The sequence below is a fragment of the Empidonax traillii genome, unplaced genomic scaffold (genome assembly GCF_003031625.1).
Source record: "Empidonax traillii isolate 1590-97213 ecotype Southwest subspecies unplaced genomic scaffold, ASM303162v1 scaffold14:size4059594, whole genome shotgun sequence".
Classification (NCBI taxonomy): Eukaryota; Metazoa; Chordata; class Aves; order Passeriformes; family Tyrannidae; genus Empidonax; species Empidonax traillii.
Genome location: NW_020955207.1, coordinates 3,056,405 through 3,075,714, shown reverse-complemented (window position 1 = coordinate 3,075,714; position 19,310 = coordinate 3,056,405).

Sequence of the window (19,310 nt, the reverse complement as noted above, 5' to 3'; positions counted from 1 at the left end):
AAGAAAGTTACAAAACCAGAAAAAAATAAAGTACACTAACTAGGAATAGCTGATCTTTATCAATTTGTTCAAAAAGTTTCTTCAATAATTTTCCCCTTTTTATTTCAGGTGAATTTGCTTAGACTGTATATTTTTTAATTCATTGCCTAAGGATATGAACAGCAAGCAAGGTAAGTTTGAGAAGGCCCACCATTACCAGGGACTGCTCAGAAAAGAAAGGAGAAAAGGAGTCCCGTGCATCTCTAGATGAAAGCAGGTAAAGCAGGATCCCTTTGAAGCCCCTCAAATGAAGCAGTCTTTGAGGCAGTCTTTCAGAAACAAAAGGTAAAGCAGGATCCCTTTGAAGCCCCTCAAATGAAGCAGTCTTTGAGGCAGTCTTGCAGAAACAAAAGGTTAACTCAAACACAAAATTGTGGAAGTAGTTCCAAAACCTTAGTATCAGGAAACCACAGGAGTAATAAATTGTCTGAGGAACAGAACATGTTGACAAGATAGAACATTTAAAGCATAAAACAAAGAGATGGCAACATCAGCAAATCTTAGGACGAGCCAAAAGTCAACCTGACCCTACCACACTTGCCAACTGTCCAAATTAGGGAAAGATTTCAGGACAGTTCAAAAGTTCACACTGAGGAAGACCTACGAACGACCACTGCCCATGATGAAGGCTACAGGAACTCCCACCTCTAAACCTCCCCAAATTGAAGACTCCGCATATATATGAATATTACAAGTAGATGTTGCAATTTAATGAATATGCATGTTTTATGATGTAATTTTATGCTCAGAACTGTATAAAAAAGCTGTGCTAATTGTACACGACAGAGTTCTTTGTCCAGGGCGACCTGGGAACTCTCCAACGCGTTGCATTAAAATACCTCCTGCTTTAAAGAAACAAATCTTCTTCTCTAAAGCAGTCTCTCTGTGCTTTTTGGGGCAAAAATTCGGTTTCACCTTCACCAACCCTCCACTCCTCTCTCTACCTGTGGTGGGTTGACCTTGCCTGGCTATTGGTTGCCCATCAAGGTGCCCACTTATTCCTCACCCTCAGCAGGAGTAGAAAATACGATGAAAAACTCATGAATTGAGATAAGGACAGTGAGATCACTTACCAATCATTGCCCCAGGTAGAACAGACTCAATTTGGGGAATAGTAATTTACTTTATTGCCAGTTAGTAACAGAGAAGAATAATGAGAAATTAAATACGACCTCCTTCCCCCCACTCCCCACCTCACTCTTCCCAGGCTCAACTTCACTCCTGACTCTTCCATCTCCTCCCCTGCTCCCCAGCTGTCATATGGAGATGGGGAATGGGGGTTGTGGTGTATTGACAGCCCTTCTTTCCACCTCTCCTTCCTCCTCCACGTTTCATCTGAGATTTCTATAGGAGTCCAGACCTATAGGAGATGGACCTTCATCAGTGTGGGTCCTTCCCATGGACTACAGAGTTTCAGGAAATGCTCCATCATGGATCCTTTCCAGAGGGTCCTGTTCTTCAGGAATAAACTGCTTCAGAGTGGTGGGTCCCCCGTGGGTCACAAGTTCTGTCAGAATAGTCTCTGAGCAGACTGTTTAGAAACAGTCCCGGGAAAGATGTTGCAATGAGGGACCCTTCTGCCTCTGCCCTTGGTGGGAAAGGGCTGCTTGAAAGGACAAGTAAGTTGCATCAGACACTTCAGATTTGTTCAGTGTGGCGCTAAGGGCTGTGTTAAAAACATGTCCCCTTGAATAGAAGAGAAGATAAAATTCAGGAACTTTAAGCAGTGACAATTAGAGCAGCTGAGGGTGTCCATGTTAGAAGTTCAGGATGAGTGCACAGAAAAAATAAATATCCAAAAAGCTTTCATGCAAGAAAGAGAAGGGGCATCTTGCCTCTCAAACAATTCCCCTTTGAAAACATTTGAAATTTTGTAGAATTGCAATCTGAAAGAGGAGGAGAACTGCAGTTGATTTGTAGCAAGGACTGCAGAGCATTAACATTTCTCTCTCTTGTGCCGTTGCATGAGCAAATGTATAAAGAAGATACATATAGAGAGATTAGCTTATAGCAGTGGATTTGGAGGAAATGAAAAGGGAGAGAATCATGACAAAACATTTATTTTACATTTACTTTGCAAAGTGAGACTATGTAGCAGTTTAAGAAAACATTGTTTCCACTATAATTAACTAAGCTAAATTTGCATTTCAATGCAGTGCAACTTGAAAGCTCTGCATATATCTTAAACATTTAATGAGAAGAACAACTTATAATCAGCTAAGGTCTAGAGCTCTACAGTTACACTGAGCCAAAGTTACAATGCCAAGGCTACACAGCTGAAGCTTTCTGAATGTCATTCCTGTTACTAATTCAATAAAATTTATTGCCTTTCGTTAGAAGCAGGACTGAGCAAACCACTTCAGAAACCAGAAATCTCATGATTCAATCTGAGGGACTGAAGAATCAGAATTTCCCAAGTTTTTCTTGCTTTACCCTAAGGGAAGTTGAGTATGTCAGTTTAACTTAGAAAATCGACTCTTTTTTTTTTTTTTTCCCAAACAGAGAATAAATATTTGTTGTTAAATTCTGGATGCTTGAGTTTATGAAGATGCTTGGTAAATAAAATATTAGGAACAAGACAATTGTTGTGAAACAATAGTTAAAAAAACCTTCCCCTCCAAATGAAACAAGTACACAGTAAGAGAAAAGAATAGGAAAACAAAATGCCTCCAAAACTAGTACAACAGTAGGAACCTGATAATGAAAGTTGCTTCTTGAATATGTTCTTAACCTAACACAGCTGGTGAAACAAAACTCTGTTTGAAAAATATTGAAAATATCATGTAATTAGACAGAATCCATGCAGGTATTTTTTGCTTCTTTGCTGAATAAGAATATTGCTATACAGGTTTACCTTAAAATTGCTTTCCAGTTCTAAACTTCTAAAGGAAAAGACTGGTTTGGAAAACTACTGGAAAGACGATGCTTTATGATGTTAGAATTAGATTAAATTTTGAAGTTACGACTAGCTGGCTTCTAAATTAATGGAAAAAATGCCATTTTATTTTTAAAATACGGTGCCTTTCTCTGACAATACGGTTTTCACTGCACTCTTTCTTACTCTCTGCCGGACTTCTCAGGAAGGAAGAGAGAACGAAATAGGAGAATGTAATAACATTCTTTTCTTTAGGAAAGGTAAGTGTGAACAGTTCTACACCAGCTACGAAGATAGGCTGAGAAAAATTGTCAGGAATGTGCAAAAATCTATTGTGAAAGAAAAACAATTTAAGGAATGTTATAAAATTACTCAAACTTACCTTTTTTGGTTTCTTTTAAAATTTCTGCTATATGATAGTTCATAGTTGGATGATGGCTTATTATGATGGCAAGTGCACACCAATAAAAAGTTACACAATATGCTGGTGATGTAACAACACTGTTATTATGTTATTGCTTGTGGCAAATAAAAGGCCTTTGATAGAGAGGTCTGCAGCTTATAAACTTGATGTGAGTTCTAGAGAAGCAAAATACTACCAAAGCTGTCTTTCCCTCTTCAAAAAGCTTTATCTGCCTACTCGTAGTGTTCTTGTGAACTCTCTTTGGCCACTAGCAATTGTATAACAGTGACATTATGGTAGGACAAAGGGTTAAGAGTTAAGACTTTCTGCTGTACATGCCAAGATGTTTCAGTGTGGGCTGTACTCACTCTAAGGATAATGGATGCCAATGCTCCAGCATATAAAAGTCTTTAAGGAGCTTCAGAGTTTATGATGACCCTTACAAAAAGGAAGTGAAGTAGCAGGTCAGTCAATAAGAACGCTTTTCATATCTGTCCAAGTAAAGAAAGAAGGGATTCCCTTTATCATCAAAGAAAGCATTATGTCAGTAATGTGCAGTAACTGTAGTAGGTGGGGATAGGAGAGGGAAGCTGTGACATGCACAGTTGTTTCTGTAAACAGTACATAACCTAGTATTAAATGGTGCTTGCAAATATTTTAATCATGTGTTTTGTTTGGTTTATTGCATGGTAAATTAATATTTCTCTGAGCAGAGTCTATTACTGGTTTAAATTCAAATAGTATGTACATGGAGACATGAACAAGGATATATATGTCTAAAGCCTACTGAAAAAAGGTATCCATGTGTGTCTAAAACCATACCCATCAATCAGCACTAGAAAATACTCTGGTTTTGTAAGAATGAAATTGTCACCTTACTGAGTTTGGTGGTAAGTTTTCCACATATTTCAGAAGGCACTTAAAATTTTTTGTTGTTGTTAGAAGATAATTCATGTTTTTATTCTAGATCTCCTACAAGATATAAATAAAAAAGAGCAAGCAGAAACATATCCAATCCCTACCTGTGAAAACACCCAGAAGAAAGGTGAGGCAGTTTACTTAAAAAGACCTAGATGGTGCATGGATTAAAAGTTTTTTTCGAAAGGAGGAAAGGAAGTGGTTATGAAATGATTTGCTGTAGCACAGAACACATGTTGAAAGATGGAGGCTTTGAGAATAGAATTTGCAGTTTGGATATGAACCTGGAGGTTTGTTCTGTTTAGATTTTGACAATACATGAATGGAAAAGCTCTAAATTGAGTAAATTTGAAGTGAATCACTGAAGAGGGAAGAGGGGTTAGGAAAGCACATCCTTTTCAGTGCAAGACAGAGAAATTCAATAAATAAGGATTAGTAGCCTGTATTTTTGCTATCAACAATATTCCCTCTAAAAATTAAATAGTTCTATGATGATTTCTAATATTTCTGTGCTACTTTTGGATGAAAGCCATCAAATATGTACATAGTTGTGACATTTAAATAAAATGGCAACACATTTAAAATGTATCCTGAGATATAGCTGAGGAAAATTACTGTAATATTTTTCTTACTGGAAAAATAAACCACTATTTATTAAATTAAAATCCGATGCATCAGGTGTGTCCTTCTTGCAGGAAGGTCAACTGCTGAGAACAGTGTCACTTCGCCTAGATAATTTCAATCCAGTCAGAACTGTCAAACACAGATCATTTTTAGAGCTTGACGTAAATAATAAACGGTTGGTTAAAAGCCCCAGATGAGAATACAGCAGATTTCATTGTCTTCTCTTTGCAGTGTGTTGTTTTGTGCAGCTGTTCAGAGCATGTAAAAACAGCTACCATGTGGTCCTGGCTGTGTTTTACATCACTTTTGTAGCATCAGTGTAATGGAGTGATCAAAGCACCAACTGGTGGAGAGGTAATGTTTGTCAGTTGAAGTGTGGACCTTTCTGTTCATTGCAAAAGCTCTTTTGAATGCTCTGTTGGATTCTTTCCAGGTTTGCAGGCAAGGCTGGAGAATCTGGTGACCAAAGTCCTACAGATTTGCACACTGGATTAAGCAAACTTTACTGAAATAATTTTAACATTAGGCTAGTTGCAATTGCAGCTGGAATGAATTAAGAAGTACCTAGCATAGAGCAGATGTGCAAAATTGTCAAGAATTTATTGGTCATTAGCTAATTGTTCATAGAGAACTGAAAACATGATAAAGCTGCAATTACTGTTCTTTATTCCTCTTTAATATCAGTATCAATATCACTGACATCAGCTGATATTGGAATAGTAGCCTAAAAGCCTTCTGAACTTAATTTAGTATGAAGAAATTGGAAAAGCTGCCAACAGAAACCTTATCTGGAGCCTAATTCTGCTCTGAAATACTCATGTTCTTATATCCTTAGGTATCATGTCTTTGAGGGGAAAAGGTTGTTCATTTTAGATTACTTACACAAAGCAGGATGTGCTTTCCTTAATTGCAACCAGAACAGCTAGGTAATTGCAAACATTTTCAGGCAGGCTTGTGAAGAACATAATTTTTATTCTCTTTTAAGCTTCATTGGATTCAGGGAATTCACTTATGCCTGTGTTCTTCAACTTCTAAGGGATCACTGGGAGTACTAAGCAAAGCAAAGATATCAACAGTGGCTTAAATTCATTGAAGACAGTACACAGCTTCATTGGAAAACTTTTATGTGGTCTTCAGACTGAAAAAGACCAGTGAAACATCAAAGACTAGAAAACATTTTTTACTTCTGGCTATTTCTCATTTAATTCATAGAGTTCTGCCTGATTTCTGTGCAAAGGAGGCTATGTGCTCAGATCCATTACGTAACTGAGTTTGAAACTCATTTTATGACTCACATTTCGATGCTGACCTCTGAAGCTGCTCGGATTCTCAGTATGTAAAGAGGGAGTATGAGTCAAATGGCTTTCACTGCTAAGATGCTGTCACATTTTTATAGACTCAGGATGAAACTAATTTAATGAATGGGGATGCTCTCTCTGTGAAAGATTGCTTCCCACAGTCAGATATATTACCTTACATCACCAAAGACCAACAGCAGGAGCCAGGTTTGCTAAGCTAAAGCATGTATTTATATGAAAATTGCAATGGAATCTAAGATCCCTCTTGACAGAGAGCAAACATCCACTAAGAGAGAGGAGGTGCATTTGCATTTACCTTAATAAATGGAAATTACCTATTGACTGCAGACATCTGTCAGGTTGTATGTGGGAAATGTCTCAGACTGTGCCAGCCCTGTGGACTGGTTTATAGACTTCTGGGCAGCTGATGCCTACTGCTGAGGTGATAAAAATGTGAGCAAATTGAAGAGCCACAACTGTACAAGCATGTCTCTTCAGTCTTGCAGAGAGAAATTACAATGATTTCTCTTCAGCTCTCCTTTCTCTAATACTTTCTACTTAACTTTTACCATGGAATTAGAAAAAAATCCCACAAACAACAGATGAACAGCATGTCAAGAGATCTGTCTACTATCCTTGTGGCAAGACAGATTTATTCCTAAACCCTTCTTGATGGATGTTTCATTAACCAAAGAGAAAACCCCCTGGGACAGGTTTTCGTTACATCTCCAGGCAGTCTATCCCAGAGATTTCTGTTGCTTTGTAACTAGAGATTTATTTTTTTTTTTTTGCTCCTAATGTCCACCGTAAAATCCTTGCTGCAATTTATGTCCATCGTGTCTCGTCCCATCCTATCCTGATGAATTTGAAGACTAGTTCCATGTCTTTCTTCACTCATTTCCTCTCCAGATTAAACTGTTCTTTCATGTAATAGGCTGCATGCCCTAAGCTTTTGATAGTTTTTACTATTACAGGTTTTAACTTTAACTTAGTGAAAAAGTAATTATTTGTATGAAATAATTGTGCTGGATATTGTAAAGACTCTATCCTAGTGCCTTGATGAACAGAATTTTTTAAATAAAAGTGATGATTATGGAGAATTTTTTAGAAAACTGTTTAAATTGTTATTTAAGTTAATACATATGCACGCACAAACACAAATATACACAAATTAAAGAATTCCACATATATGAAAATCACAGGCAGTCTGCAAAGGTAGACACCAAATACATAAATTCAATATTTCATACCTGACTGTTTTGAATTGTTGCCCTAGAAAGGCATGAAAATGATAGGTAAAGAAGAAAGGTTTATCTGTAACGGTTCTTAGATATATTTAAGTCTCCTAAAGCAATTTTTCATGAACAATAGCACTTTGGTGGAAGGTGAAAAATGAATTCTTACAGGAACACCACTTATGCAATCTGAAAAGACTACTAATAGAGTTTATTTTGTCAGTGATATTTGTTGTTATCAACCAAGATGTGCCAATGTGTTTGATGGCTTTATGAATTTCCCTGAAACAATTGTTTATCCTGTAGACTTTGATGGAAATCACCACAAATGTCATCCTCCTTTAGATTCTGACTTTGCAGAGCAGTTAAGAACACAGTTAATTCTGAATAAAAGCTTTGATTTCACTACTTCAGTAAGAAACAAATATGTACATTAAGCACATTTTAAAGGACTTTTGCTAAATCACAATGTTATTTTCAGGTAGCTTCCTTTTCTTTAGCATTCAGTGATTCACTGCTGTCTGATTTATTGCTTGTTACAATGCATCTTTCATCTCTACCTTTCCCTCTCCTTTGTTGTTCAGATGTGCGCTGCTACTATAAATAATGCTGTTGTGTGAGTATGAAGGAAGAGTTGCCTCCAGCAAATATCACTGTATGTTGTCACTACACTTGTGAAGGTTAAAGATTAATTTTTAAATAAGGTACTCAATAATGTTCACATTATATATCATACATCTTCTATTCACTCATGTTATTTTTTCCTGTTTTGCTAAGGCAAAAGGTGTTACTGAATAACGATGGTTGCAGCACCTCTGAAAACACTGAACAGGGCAGTTGTTTTAGAGTTGCAACTGCTTTTAAAGAGAAAAAAACAAAAAACCAAACAAACAAAAAACCCACAAAAAACCCCCAACAAAAAAAAAACCAACACAAAACCAAAACCAACCAACCAAACAAAAAAAAAAAACAACCAACCAAACAAAAACCAACCAAACAAACAAAAAAACAACCCAAAAAAACCACCAAAACCACAAAAACTTTTAAAGTTCGGATGGCTTACTGAAGAGATGATGGGCTTCTCTTGCTTTGCTCCTGTCTATTACAGGAGAACTCATCTTACTGTATGTACGTTCATGCTGTGATGCCTACTTACAACTTAAGGAGGAGCTGTAAATTTGAAGTTTCTTGCATCTGAGAATACTGAATTTGTAAACAGTGCTGGGGGTTTAAGCAACACTCTCTTTCCTCTTAATTAGCTCAAGTGTTCTGTCATTCTACTTGTTGATTTTTCAGATCTTTGCTCTAAGTACTTATCTCTCCTGGCACAATATATATGCAACTGAACTTCCAAAATCAGTGCTATCTGCTCTGCTAGCTGGGTGTTGTATAGGGTGATGGAGAACAGCAGGGCAAAGAGCACACTCTCTTGTGAGTTCATAACTGCATCAACAAAGTTGCTTTACTACTGTACTGATTAGGAGCTACAGATGAGCAGATGTTGGCATCAAATCCTTGATTTAGGAGACACTGCCTTTTATGGCTTTGACATTTTGTGGACAGTAAAAAGAATCATTGACTGACAGGCAGAACTTGACAAAACAGCTGATGGTAAAGTAGGAGGTAGGATTCTCTTTTATCAAAAGGCACTGATTTATTTGAAGTCTTGGATAACACACATATCAGGCTTAGTGTGTGTTTTCTGAATCCCAGGTTGTTCCTGCAGAACCATCCCAGACCTTATAGTGTCTGTTTGAGTTTAGGAAATCGAAAGCTCATTAACTTTTTTCTCTGAACAGACAGCTGCTCAGTGAAGAGCCCTTCAGACCTTTGGCTTGTCAATTTGTACAAAGGTTTGAAAACATGAAGAATAGGGACTTTGGGAGTGAAGGGAAGAAACTTTTTTTCATGAGCTAGAAATCCTGCTTTTTATCTTCCTCTGTGCCAGGGTTGGATTATGAAATGTGTCTGTGCAGCAGGTGGGAATACTTGAAGGTGTAGGTATGCCTATGGATACGAGATAGCATAAAATTTGATGATATGAGAGAACTAGCCGTGCAGCAGTGTGACTAATACTGTGGTGAGCTTTATGTAATTTGTCTCCTGTGTCCTTCCTCCAAATTTTTGCTGGACCTGTGTGGGCAAGACTTGAGAAATTCATCCTGCTGCCTTCTGCATCTGTAGGGAATTTTCTTCTAGTTCCAGAGAGCAGCATACAGGGTTCCTGCTGGAGACGCTGAGGTCTGACTATATGAGTGCTGTTGCTGAATTTTAAACATCAGCATAGTTAGTTTTCATTTGTCTTTTTCACAGGTTCCTGCAGTAGAACTCACGAAGTACCTGCTCTTCCTGCAGTCACTGATGCTCTGTCAAGCCTCTATTAACTTTTCAAAGCAACTCATACAAGTTCAGGTAATTTTTATATGCTGGCTTTGTCCTCAAACTTCCACCTGGGTTTGAAAACAAGCATGATACCTCACACATAGGCAGCATCTGATTTCTGCCTTTTAAAGTCTGGACTGTGTGGTTTATTTTCAGAGAATGAGTGGAGTTGAAATGGGTTTTTGAAAGCTATTTGGAGAGGAAAAAAGCATCACGACACTGCAAAATGCTAGAATGTGATCAGATGCTTGCAAGCTGCCATATCTAAGGTTTCTTCCACCTGACTGTGGCAATGGGCTTCTGGGAAAGTCACTGGTTTTAGTAGCATCAATGTACTTCACAATAAAGGCAGGCCACAGACCAGCTGTGGCTATTGATTTTTTTTTTTTTAATGTAATTACAGGACAATTGAAATTTAAGCTTGTCTCTTCAAGTTGGGGATCAAACTGAGCTTTCACTGTGAGTTGGGGAAAAAAATCACATTTGCTTTGGTTTCCATGAGAAAGCTGGGTGTCAAGAGGTGTGATGACTCATTTTAAAGTCACTCTGGTCCCATACAGACTCTTTTCCCACTGCACAGATGTACAGGATGCACCAGGGCAAGCCTGGCAGTTCAACTTCATGAGTGGATTTGCTTTGCTCGGACCCACAAGCAAACTCCCTGTTCTCAGAGAGTCCGCCCTGCTGCAGCTGAAACCCTGCCATCAGCAATCAAAAGCGAATGTGTTCATTAATGAGGTGTCATTATGGAGTACATCATCAGGACATGGCCACTCTGGCAAAGCAGTCATTTCATAACCTGGCTCCACTAGCATGTATTACCTTAGGTGGCTTTCAGGGTTCTTCATGCTGTGAAATTAACTGTTGCTCACCTCTTTCATCTTAATTGCTGGTGGTAAATTGTCGGGTTCACTCTTCCATTTTAAAGGCAGCTGTGAAGGCACAAAAACCACTGATAGCTGAACTCATTATTTATCCACTTTATAGCATTCAGGAGGGACATTCTTTGGCTTAATTGTCTGTGCTATAAAAAAAACATTTGAAAACCCAGGCACTATGTTGATGCTGCAGGTCATGGTCGAAAACCTTAACCTGCCTGCTACTAGAACTATGTCCCTAACCTTGCATGACTGTGTTCCCTAACATGGAAAACTTGAACATGCTAGAGGACACCCAGGACTTGAGGTGAGCCCTATTACTTTGAGAGAAAAGGAGCTGAGCACAGGTGAGAAAGGCAGGAGGATGTTCCCCTCTACATTATTCAGCTCTTACCCACCAGCTTGGCTGATACCAGGAACAGAGAAGAGGACAAAAAATATTCTGCTTCTTACCTAAGCTGAAGGGTGCTGCTCCTAAGTGATGCCACACAGCTAAGATCTGAGTTCAACTGCAGGCAAACCACTAGGAACCAGAAAGAGGCCAATGTGGTAAAAACTTAACAGCTTTTCCCTTTCACAAAGGGTTGCAAAGAGTTGCAGCTAAAATAAAAGGTCAGAGAAATTACAACTTCATCACTTTCCTGTGGAATATTTCATTTTCTTCATTTTGCAAGTCTTGAAACAGTGTAGTTCCATCTACATTTAATTTGACTAAAAAAACCAGTTACCTGACCTGAAGTGACAAAGCTGAAATTTTCAATTTTCAATTTTCATTTCACTGCATAAATGAGCTTGCACCTCCTCTCCTCATAGCTCATTAACATAATTCTAAAAAGTAAAGTAGGAGAAAAGGTATAGAAGGTGATGCCCATAGCCAGTCTTAGCTAGACTAAGCTATGGATATGCTATGATGTGATACAGGCTCATATTAAATTTTGGAAGGTACCACAAAGATTTCACTATAATTTATTTAATGTAATTACTGACCTAAGACTGAGTATCTAGAGAGTCTGGGATGAATTAATAAAACATACATTCTTTTTTTTTTCTTTTTCCCAATTACAAAAACGGAATGAGAAATTGTACATATATATTATACCTATATATAATTTACCATTCAGTCTTTGAACTCTAATTTATTTGACAGTCTGGAACAGTGATTTTAAATTCACCTATGCCTAATTATTTGATCTTCTCCCTTGACTATCTTAACCTTCTTCAAACAGAAGAGATTTATCTTTGGAGCATGTTGGGATTTGAACAGAGTAAGTTAGATGCTGACATGACTCTTTTTAAGTATTATTAAAATGCAAGACTAAGTTATACTTCCATACCTTTAAAAAAGCATTTTATTACATTAAATATTTAATCCAAGACAGTTAATCCATATTTATCTTACAGGACTATGAAGTGACTGTAAAATTGCAGGCTATCAATCCTTTCTTCTGTAATAAACATATGGGCTCGGATTGCCTTATGAAGTTTGGGCAAATAGTCCTGGAAGCTGAACCATGTTTAAACAGTAGACCAGATCATCCAATGCTGTGCTCTATTCCATCCAAGAGATGCTGTTCCCTGGTGTGCTCACTATTTGGTGATTACTCGAGTGTGCTCATCAGAATTAATATCACTTGCTTTTTTTTTGATCATATCCAAGCTGTACTGCAGGACAGAGATCTTGGTCACCTGAGCAAGGGACAGAGGTGCTCATTGAAAAGGGTAGCAGAAGTTGTCAAGACTTTGCCCTGAAGATCTTGCGTTTTGAGACTGAAGAAATGAGACAGATGCAAGGGAAAAAGATCCAGTTGGGGTCCCAGGTTTTAATAGGCAGAAGCTGTACAAGAAAGTTTGTGAAGTTCTCCAGTAGAGCCTCTGTTCTTGATTTCTTCTTTAGATCTTAATCTCCGATTGCCGTTCATTGCTTCTTCCCTTCCTAGCCTTCTGCTTTCCTCCATTTATTGTGTGTCATTTTCAGAGCAGGAAGCTCTGAAATTTGACCTGAACCATTTCAATTTCTACTGATTTTATATACGTATGTAAATATATATAAATTTCTGTGTAAAATTTGACAGATATTTCATTTAAAAAGTGGCACAGTATAAGGATTTTTGGTGTTGAACTCCTCAGAAAAGGGAAGGTGTTACAAGAGTAATAAAAAAGAATTATAATTACAAGCATAATAAAAAATTATTCTTATAACACAGTCTTCACAAAAATGCTTGTTTGTTTTGAGTAAAATTAATTACTTTGGGGTCAAATAGTTTCGACAAAAAGGTTAACCGTAATTTTTTTTGTCTTGATTGCTTAAAACTAATATTTTTAGGCTTTTCTAAAATTACATTTGTTCAGAGAAATACCTATTTCTTTCATATCGGTGTCGGAGGGAATTCAGACGTTGGCTGGCATTTCTATCATGAAACAAATATTGGATGATTTTTAAACTCTTTTTTTTCTGCAACTGTCGGGGATTGCTGCTCTGTAGAGAGAAAGTGAACAGAGGGGGCCAGGTACCAGCAGGTTTTCTGTGAAATGCTCTAATTTGTGTCATTCCTTAAAGAAGGTGGTGAAAGACATTTCCAGACTTTCACCCCCTGAGGCAGGGCCAGATTAGTTGGATTTTTATCCTGAGTTCTCTAAAACACCAGCTGCTAAGGTCCGCAAATAAATAAAAAACAATTGCTTGTGTGCACTCTTCAGCTTTTTAATGACAATCAAATTTTGTGGAAAGAGTAGTGAAACTTTTAACAAGACAATCACTGAAGTGAAAAATGCTATTAGGTCTACCACTAACCCAATTCACTTGCATGCAAAAAAATGTAATGAAAAGACAGATTCTTAGTGATGTTCAAGCAGTATTTCCTCAGCTCCTAGCACTGGATTATCAGTTTTCTAAAGGAGACTCCCATGATTCCTTCTTTTTTCTTGACATTTTGAACGCATGTAAAAACTCCTTTAGCAATTCCTATGAATAAAAATTTTAAATTATCCTTATTTTTTAAGAGAAAGATATGAAATGAGAAATCATCAAATGCATTTTATTTCTGTAGAGAAATAAATCAAAAGTTCTATATGCATATGAAATTATTTTGCTCATCACCTTCCAAAAGAAGACAGTCTTTAATTAATCCTTTCTCCGAGAAAGATATTAAATCCTCATCTAATCCCCAAGCAGCAGCACATACATTCTCAAATTTTTTGCTTGTTCATAACCACGGAAAACATTATTTCCTCCTGAAGCAAATTGTGCTACAAAAGCTCTGAATGCTTCAAGTGTAGAGATTTTTTCCTTTTCCTTCATTTAATCTCTCAGTGGCTTGAGACGTGGATGCATAACAATATTTTTTTTCTCTTCAAATCTTCCTTCTGTTTCAAAGAGAAAATCTAGGAACACTTCAACAATTTTGATCTTTTTAAAAGTTCTGAAGACTTAGCTCTGGGCAGCAGGCACAACAAATGCCTCCCACACTGATTTCTGGATTGTTTCTAATGACTTTAACAAAATTAGGTATTGCATTTGCTATTTCATTTATTCCACCCACACCACTGTTATGCACTTGAAACTTTTCACACTCCTCCTTCCTAGATGATACTTATTATTTTATCCTGTATAGCTTTATTACAAGAACAATATTACCTGCTCCAGAAGTATGTTTGGACAAGGACTGGAAATTTCTCGCCTAACTAAAGGAGATGTTGTTTTATCTGTATAGACAGTAAATCATCTCTACACATACATATAAGCATATAATCACTAATGAGAAAAAAATTGATAGCTTACTCCCAAATGTAGTCAGCAAGCCAGATCAACAGCCCACATGCTTGGGCACAACCTGTGAGCTGGAAAGAGTTGAGCCCATTTATCTCCACAAAGATCTGACGCTGCTGGTCCATAACTTACTGCTAATAGAGCAGTTGTCCCTGGCCAGCTAGTGAGGGTTGCCTGAGTGTAATGCAATCAGGAGGGTAATTATACCCATTCTGAAAACAACAATCTATTTCACATTTCTCTGAGCATTTGTTTCATAATACTCACTTTTACAATGGTGAGCAAAGAATCATTAGCACAAGATACCCACATCATCGTGTACACCTTATTGAAATGCTGATGATCCAAGAGACACAACAGTCTATTAAAAGGTGGGGACTTAAAAATACTGGACTGATTAATTGCCTAGTTGCAATTTGCTGCCTGTTTGTTCTCTCAGGGATGTGAATAATTACATCAACTGTATTCATAACCTTAAATTGGTTGCTGAATTTTGTGTTTGTCTTTGGACAGTTTCTTTGAACTATCCTTTCTGCTTTCAAGTCAGCATGTGAGTTGGTCTTATTATTTCACTCCTTCTTCATTGGATTGGAACAGTAATCAAAAGATTTTATTTGTAAAGAAATGAAAATTATAGCAGTCTATTTCCACATTTTTACTGAAGATTCCTTTCAAAATGTGATCAGAAACATCAATGTACTGCTAGAGAACTATAGATAATATCCAAAGAAGTATGCCTGAAAAATACATTAGCAAAAGACTATGGCATTTTGGAAATGAAGTTTTGAATCACACCAGACTAATTTACATCTGTATTCTAGTCTAAAAAGAGCTGGCCTGCAGGAAACTATTTCTTTGTATACAATATATATTTTATATACAGTTTATATATATTTTTTGCTCCTGTCATATATTTTTAAATTATTTTTTTAACACTAAAAACAAAAAGAAAAGAAGTTGTTTGATGGCATACCAGATGGCATTTGTTGTTCTGGCCAACATATGTTATTAAACACCCTGCTTGTGCCAATATGCAGTGGTTCAGATCAGCATGAACAAAGGAATAAAAACTTTATCCATGTGAGTTCTCTGACGAAGCTGAGACAGTTTCATTAGAGAGTATTTCTTCCTTTCTCTCTGATCCCTCTTACTTTCCACTGCCTTGAAGTCCAGGGAATTCAAAGTGCTGACACAAAACTGCTGGGGTTTGAATAACTCATCCTTTTTGGGGCCTGAAAAAAATATATGTATACAAAATCCTCTTTTATGGAGATGACCTGGGACACAATGCATATTATGGTCAATGTTATGTTATTCTTCTTCTGGCACATAGCAATTCTGGCCTGGGACATATGTCACAGGGGTTTTTTTCGGTCTGCACACAAGTTTTCTATGAGAGAGCAGTTTGTAAAGTGTATCTTTTTCTGGAGATCCTAAAAAATTGAGCTTCAGTAATAGAGAAAGTTACACTGTTCGAACTGTTCTTCAGGTGCAGTAATGATAGCAGCACAGTACATTTATTTTACTCTACCTTAGGCTTTTTTAAAGTAAGTTGGGTATAATTTGTTCCCTTTCCATACACCGACTTTTTTATTTCTCTGTGTGTGTGTATCCATGTGAAGGCAGCAGAAGCATGCCTGTTATTGCAAAGGACTTTTAGTCTAGCTCTGTGTAATTTCTTCAGCCTTTTTATAAGTGGAATTAAGCCTAAGAGCAGTTGGAATTCAACTGGCTGCTTCTATATTTAATAAATAATAACCCTGCCATGAAATTGTAATTGGCAATAAAAAGTCCTGCAATTCATCTACTGGCTTTCCACCTCCGTTGTAAATCTGTAGTTCCACACTGCTGCTCATCGCCACAAGACAGAGTGTATTCATTACTTCAGGTACAACTTCTTCCGTAGAAAGGAGAACTGAGATGCAGGCACTTAAATTTCTTTCTTCCCCCACTTAGTTTTATTCTCCTACCTCCATGTGGACACGGAGTTCTTCTATTTCTTGGACCCACATTGTGGTTTGTCCTTTTTTTTTTGCCCAAGCTTTCAGTGTTGATGGATTGGACTAATTCATCTTATCACCCTCTTCTCTCACTGTAGCAGCTATAGTACTGTTTGATTGGAGTTTAAAGCTGGCAATGTAGTCTTAGAATGTGTTCTTATTTATTGTCTTTTTGACATGTTTTGAACTTTGATTCTTTGATTTTAGACTTTACCTAGAACTGCCCCACAGGGAATTCATAACAAAAGTTCAGTTTGCTGTGAAATGAGCAGCTCACTTATTGTGTGGCTTTACCTAGCCCTCCTTTGCAAAGGAGGCTCAGCGCACTTTTAGCTCAGTGCTGATTTAATTGGTTTAGATTTAGTGTGCAAGGACCATGGTGCTGCAAGAGTTCACCAATCTTTAAACAGAGAATTAGGTCCCTGTATATAGAGGGTCTGTCAAAAATTATAGCTGAACAGTAAATTGGATACTCCAAGTGTTCTGTGTGCCCAGAGATAACTATGCAGACAGCAGCATCCAGGTGAATGAGGAATGACATCCAGAAGGGTCAGACTTGGAGTTTGTGTCACACTTTCAGAGGTTTCTTGGCCGTGATCTGAATGGGAATGTGCAGAGGAGCAAGGAATTTATTATCTTCCCTGGATCCCAGGCCTGTGTCTTAGCCACTGGATTATTCTTCATTCCCTGCAGAAGAAGAATGATTTACCGAATTTAGGAATCCTCTTCACTCTGATGGGAGAGCAACTTCTAAATCAGTAGAGGCTTAAATGGAACTGATATCTTGTGTATGATCACCACAGGTAGTAGACAGCGAGGTAAGGAGTGGGAGGAGAGTATCTCCCAAAGCAGATATGATGAGATTATCCATAAAGTGCAGCCTAAGACGGACTAAGAATTGGTATAAAATAGACTAGAATAAACTAGAATAGATTCCAGTTGGAAGGGACTTACAATGATCACCTAGTCCAACAGAAGGTTAAGTTGATTTTAGTTTTCATTTTTCAATATGAAAACTGAACTTAAAAGAATTCCTATTTATCTATGTAAAAGGCATTATGTGTCAGTAGTACCTGCTTGAAACATTGCAAGAAGTTTGGCTTGTGGGAACCTTAAACCAAATTTTCCTCCAATGGCTTTCCTCTACTGTGTGAAACAGAGCTCTGGCACCGCTGAGGCTCTGGCTTGTAACTCAGTAGACTGTACAACAAGCTGCTGATGCAAACTGTAGACAAAAATGGGAACTAGTACCTGTGTCTGCACAGCCTCTTTGCCCCCTCTCTCAATGTACATTAGTGCTCACTGTAGTTAACTGGGACCTTAAGCAGAGGGAGGAGCAGGACAGGACAAGCATATGGCTGGTGTTTTGTTCTCTGCATTTTCCTTGTTAATAAGCATATGGTCTGCCGGGGGATGCAGCCAGGCAGGCTGGCTGCATGCCTGCCGGGTGTGCTGGGAGCTGGCCAGGGCTTACCTGAAGCCACCTTTCCCTTTTGGCAGCTTAGCTTTATTTCGGTGCTCTTTTCCCATTCCTGCTGCAGCGCGTTGAGAAGGGCAGACGGTGCCTTGGCAGTCGGAAGCGAAAAATTTTCTTTCTGGTGGTGATGCGAGCTGTGAATTTATCCTCCTTACTTACTGGCATCTGTACGCATAACTACATGCGTAACAACCTGATGGATGCTGTACATTTTGGCCACCTGCTCAGCTCCTTAAAAGCTAGAGTATTACAAGTGACTATGTTGACTGCCTCAGTATTTTATTGGAATGCACATTTATCAGTCATCTGTTTCAGTTCATGGTGCTTGGCTCTTTTTTCGTGGAAGCTGCTTGCAATTCCAGTCATAGAGCAGGAAACAATCCTGCTCTGCAACACAATGAATGAATGGAGAATCAGGCCCTTGCAAAATATATGATTTTCTTGATATTGAGAGAAACAGAGCAAAGGGATTAGAAATCTCAGGGTGTCTGACAGTTCCACTAACACAATATTCATATTTAATGGCATTCCTCTACATGTTTTCTTCATCTCTTTGCTTCTTTTCAAAGATAATTCCATAAGGATTCCTTATTCTTCTGTAAGAGTTTTTTAGCAAAAACAGAAAAATGGCTGTGTATCCTTTTTGTAAAATCAACCAATTCAGATTAAAACTACAAAGAATAATAGAGATGGGGAAAAAAATCTCCTTTTAAAATTTGTTATATATAGGCAAGAAATAACATGCTCATATTTTATCATTTATTATTAAAAAATTCTGTAATTTCTACAGCTCCAGTACTTCACTATGGGTAAAATCTAGACTTTTACAAAAGATCTGATTCAAAGCTTAATTTGAGGAAAATTCCACTTACTGTCAGTTTGGGGATCTCATTCAAAGCTCGATAGACATTTGACAGATCAGAGATGGGGCTGGAGATCAGCAGAGAGCAGTTATCTCATTCTGTGATACTACTAATATTTCAAAATTATGTCTGTTCAGATTCTGGATGAAAATCAAATGGAGTTTTCTCCATAAAAGAGAAAGGCTCTTCAGCTCTAACTGCTAGTCTCTCTAACTCCAGAACCCAGAAATTCGAGGATCCAGTGGATGCAGTGTGCTCTTGGCCCCCATGACCCAAGGTGATCCATGCAGTAGCACAGATGGGACGGAGTCACAACCCCCGGGTCTCTGCAAAGTGTAGCAGAAATTCCCACACTCACCAAGAGCAGCCTGGGAATGGCTAAGATTGGCATTGTTGGCATACTGCTGTCAGACTTTCAGGCAGCATGTCTTGGTTCTACCCTTGGGATACAGATCCTGAAATAAAATGCTTGGGATTGAATTTGAAACCAACTTCTGAAATCTTGCTTTGACTCCTGAATCTTCAAATCCTAAGTTACAGACACTTCGTCCT